A 5,666-nucleotide genomic window follows, 5' to 3' on the forward strand; every position below is an offset into this window, starting at 1 on the left:
TTAAGTCCCGGACTGGACATCGGGAGCACCGGGAGTTTTCCCGGTGGCCTGGCCTGCGAAAAAATAAAGACTATAATAATAATAAAAAAAAAAAAATTAGGTGGGGAACAACCAGGAGATCACTGCAACAGAGGGTAACGCACTCTAAACAGACACACGTTGGAGAACTATCTCTCTCTCTCTCACTCACACACCCACAAAGGGAGCTTTTATGTGATTGGTGGAGGCAGGACCAGGCCATACAACTGATTAACAGCGGCGATGGCGAATGGAATGGCAGATGGCACTTCTGCAAAATGTCAAGCATGCTGTAACCTGCACTTGAAAATGGACAGTGGACAAAAGAGGAAGTGTGGGGCATAGAGGGAGAGAGAGAAAAAAAGAGAGGCCCTTGCAGGAGATGTCGCTAAATGTGGCAACATTTACCAAATGTTTTATTGCACCACCAGCGCCATGGGCGGGCATTAGGGGGCCGGGCCCGCCCACTGAGTTAGCTGTGCCCACCCTGGTAAATTTTTATTTTTATTTTTTTTTTGTCAATCAAAGTAAACTATCCAAATCCTTAGTCGGGGACAGCCCTAGTGTGCACTGATGTCAACAACAACACTACTGAAGCTAGCACGGCACATAAATTCGTTTTCTACCCTCAAGAACGTCTTTACAGAACATCGCCTTAGTATGCTTCATCGACGCAAGGCCAATTTAATTCAGTTGGCATTTGAGAAGGACTTAACAAAAAAGTTCAGGAATGAGTGGAGGGGCAGTGTTTTAAGATTTCACTCTGTCCCCAAACGCCGCTTGCCGCTCTACTAATGATGGTGAGTAGCCTGTGGAGGAATTTTGTTTGGTTTTTTATTCACCTTATTTTTGTCAGTTCATTTCAGTTTCAGTGAATTCAGAAGTGTTGAATAAATGGAGACTTTTCAAAGATATAGAATAGAATAGAATAGAAATGTATTATCCTGAGGGAAATTTGACACTGCAAATCACTCAACATTAAACATTTAGACAGAACAAGTCACAAATAAGAATAACAAAACAAATGGCCTAAGAATAGAATAAAATGAAATAGAATAAAAATAGAATAAAAGATACAGTAAATAAATGAAGTAAAAATATACTGAAGTCTACAGTAGGTGTAATATTGCACAGTGCTGTTTAAAAAGTAAGAGTCCAGGAAGATGGTAACTGTCACTCTATGCTCAGTGATGCAGTGAGGCACAGTGATGCATTGTATAGTCTGATGGCTGTCGGAATGAAGGACTTCCTGTGCTGTTCAGTGCTGCATTTAGGTAGTGTGAGCCTAGCACTGAACATGCTCCTCCTGTCAGCCAGGTCTGTGTATAGTGGGTGGGAGGGGTTTTACCTGATGGCCTGGAGCTTAGCAAGGTTCCTCCTCTCCGCCACCCTCGCTAGAGTCCAGCTCCACCCCAACCACGCTACTGGCCTTCCTGACCATCTTATCCAGCCTGTTTGAGTCCCCTGCTCTCAGTCCGCTGCCCCAGCAGGTCTGTTATATATATCTGTTCAGTCTGTTTTTGTATAAGTGAATGTTCTTAAGATAGAGAGAAATTAGATTTTTCAATTGCCTCTCTGCTGTTTAGTTCAGCACCGTGGGCAGCGCCAAGCAAGCCACAGCGCCGTTGTCCCAGCTGAAACGTATAAAAGGGAACCTGTGTTGAAAAACCATTGTGCCCCCCCGAGAACATTTTATGCCCCCCCACTAATTTGTTTCTGCAGCCTGGTCTGGTCAGTGATAAAAATAAACATGCTAGCTAGCTAACATAGCTAACATTACCATGCATCACGATTGTCCCCTGTCAAAAGCCCAATGTTAAAGCTGCCAAGAAACTGGACAATCAATAATTGAATCCTTGTGTCTGAAAACTAAAGTGTAAATTGTAATTGTCCTAAAAAATGCCATAAAAATATATGTTGAAATACTTTTCCACCTTTTTTTTCCATAAATGTTTTATTCAACCTCAGCCCTGATTATAACCATTTTTATTTTATCTTTTTTTGTAATGTCAGATAAAAAATGTAATACTCCCACTTTTCTGAAAAGAGTTGTTGCTAAATCTGACATTACAAAAAAACTAGAAATCAGTGTTGTTGCTAATCATTGACACATGCTAGCCTGTAATAATCCCCCCAGAAAAATCCACTTTGCATTTGATATATTGAAAATATTTATCTTTTTGTGTTTTTTTAACAATAATTTGTGATGCCATCACACACACTGGCATTTAAAGGGTAACAATAAAAAAATTCCTGCACCAGAATGCAGGAAATTAAGTCTTTGTAACAAAAAATATTCTGGTGGGGGACCTCCAGACCCCCCGCTTAAAAAGTGGCCTGACTGGGGCTATATTTCGCACTATATTTTCCCGGCCTGAATGATTTCCCCTATAGTATATACAGTAGTTGCAGAGCCGGCGAGCAAGGCTCTCAGGGCCGCACTGCTGACAAAGGTGTAATATTCATGCCTTGAATATGTAATTTACGACAGGCGCGCTAGGCACACCTTTCTGTTTAAAGGGGAACTATTTTACTATTTCTTTCACTATTTGGGCACTTTTACACAATTCCTGTGAGTTTATGGAACACCTCTGTAATTTTTAATTTTTTTTAATTCATTGTTTTGTATTTCTAATCAAGTCCTCAAAAACAGCATTTTTCTACCTCAAGATCTTAAGCCGTTTTGAGCCTGGGCTCCAACCACGGTGGGAACTTTGTGGAGTGTGTGTGAGTCTCAGCAGAGTCTCATGCAGCTGAGTCTCTCTGACATCACAAATCAGCACATTTTCAGATGACTCAGTGAGAGGAGAATTTAGGCCGTGAGCCAGGGCCCCAAATTTGGGCCACGGCTACCATCTTGGGGGACTAACTTTCATAGTGATTTTTGGGAAGGTATACACCCCTGCTGCTAGAAAATATGTGATAGCAATGCAGCAGTTGCCTCCAAATGTGTGCTATCATATCTTTTATAACACTACCAAGCATATTTTTCAGGCCTCCTGTCCGAAATTACATGCCCCAAATTAATCATGATAGCTCCTGAACCATAAGGCCTTATAACCATATTAACCCTTTCACGGTTCCCGTCTGTAGTGTGGTTGTGAAAGGGTTAACCGTTTGTAGTGTGGTAGTGAAATGGTTAACCTTCTGTAGTGTGGTTGTGAAAGTGTTAGCCGTCTGTAGTGTGGTAGTGAAAGGGTTTACTTTCTGTAGAGTGGTTGTGAAAGGGTTAACCCTTTGTCGTGTGGCAGTGAAAGGGTTAACCTTTTGTATTGTCGCAGTGAAAGGGTTAACCCTTTGGTAGTGTGGTAGTGAAAGGGTTAAAGCATCATAAACCATACGTTCCTTCCAATTTATGCATGTATTTATGCATGTACATAACCTTGTTTTTGTTACAGCCTCCCACCGACCCCCCCCCCCCCATGGAAAACAATGTAATTTCAAATAGATTTAATGCACTGTTAACAGATTTAACAGATACTTACTGTCTGTACTATTATGTACCTTACTATTAGGGATGTCCGATATTATCGGCCTACCGATATTATCGGCCGATATCGGCATTCAAATGTGATATCGGAAAATATCTGTATCGGTTTTCACATTTTAATTTCTTTTTAAAATTTAATTTTTTACATTTCTATAACCTTTATTTACCCATGCAAGCAAGTAAGAACAAATTCTGATTTTATTTATTGTCAAAAGTATGCATACTGTTGTGTTAATTCCACAACAAGAGATATGTAATGTTAATTACCTGAAATTATAAAAAGATTTGGGGGGGGGGGGAACCCTGCATATATCGGTATCGGTTGATATCGTTATCGGAAATTAAGAGTTGGACAATATCGGTATATCGGTATCGGTAAAAAAGCCAATATCGAGCATCCCTACTTACTATTATGCTACTATACTTATACTAGGTATGGGCAAAACTCACAATATTACTATTCGATAGTCACTGGGAACTCTTTTGAAAAAATGATATTTGCATAAACGATTCAGATTTTTTATAATTTAACAACTATTTGAATAGTCAATGCTCATCCCTAACCTACCTATCATGCTAATATGTCTATACTACTATGTTACTATACTTATACTACCTATCATGCTAATATGTCTATACTACTATACCGATACCATTTTTTCCTTCCCGATCCGATTCCGATACCTAAGCTTTGGGTATCGGCCGATACCGATACTGATCCGATACCAGTGAGTTGATTGTATATATTAGTATCATTAATTGACAACTATGCTCAATGAGTTCACCCACGGAACTGTTGTTGGGGTTGGGACATTGGTTCCGCACGGACGTTATACGTTGTTGCACTTGCTATCCAGAAGGCTCTGGTTCAGTTAGCTAGTAACGTGTATCTTGATTGATTTAATAAATATATATTTTTTTTTTATTATCTTTTTCCCCCTCCTTCTTTTTCCGATTTTTCTCCCATCCCACTGTTAGTCGTTATGCCAATTCCCAACCCCCTTCCTGGTTGTTGCGCACTTTCCCCTACTGTTGGTCCGAGAGGCCGGAGACTGTCACATGCTTTCCTTTGACGCATGTGCAGCCAGCCGGCAGCCAGCCTGGCCGCGCAGATTCTCACCGGGAGAGTGTAACGTGTGGAAAGTCGCACTACCTCTCTCCAGATCCTACCCTTGCTGAGCAGGCGCCCCGACCTAACTGTAGGGGTCGCTGTCCACAACGCCCAGGACCCACCCACGGCTCCCCTCCCCCTAACTCAGCCAAACGAGTTAGTATAGCGATCAGCTTGAGCCAAGGCAATGCTGACTCTCCGGGAGTCGAGACCGCAGCCTCTTGCATTGGTGACGAGCACAATCTCCGCTACGCCACCTGACCGCCTTCTACATTATCTTTTGGGACTCCGCCTCAGACTCTTATCCTTTGGCACTAAAAGCTAAACATTGTCACCGGTATGGCTGTCGGCAACATGTCATTAATTGCGTGCATGTGTGCGAGAGGTCGATCAGTGACGACACTTAGGTTAGCCACGTTAACGTGAGCTAGATGTAAAGACAATGTAACGTTACTGGTGAAAAAGTGATTTACCTTGGAATACTCCTGGGTCAACTTGCTGTACTTTGCTTGCAGGTCTGGAGCCATTATTGCTGGATTATGAATAGCCCAAACTTTAGCCAAGGTAACGTTAAAGCTAAAACTAGCTTTTCAGCTAGCTCTTCAGCTAATGCTAATAACACCAGCAAGCAAACACATCAGAGCTCCCCGTCACACCGCTCTGTCGGGAGTTCTCAGAATCAGAATCAGAAAGGTCTTTATTGCCAAGTATACTTTTCACATACAAGGAATTTGCTTTGGACGTTACTGGTGTGACATTATCGGACAGACATTAACAGACCGATAATACAATAAAGTGGTTGAGTAAAACTAAATTAAATATTGCTCAATAGATAGATATAATACAATTGTAAGCAAAAAATAAAATAGGAGCAGGCCAGGGCTGTGCAACTGGGCAGATGTGGTCAATTATACAATTATATACACTAGTTAGAATGAAGTAACAATACAGTGGGCAAGTATATAGTCCAGTAGGGTGTGTTATTAATGTAACACAGTGGGGGGGTGTCAGTGAGGGTCCCGAGCCTTGTTGATGAGGCTCACTGCA

The sequence above is a fragment of the Notolepis coatsorum genome (genome assembly GCF_963971535.1).
Source record: "Notolepis coatsorum genome assembly, chromosome: 17".
Lineage (NCBI taxonomy): Eukaryota > Metazoa > Chordata > Actinopteri > Aulopiformes > Paralepididae > Notolepis > Notolepis coatsorum.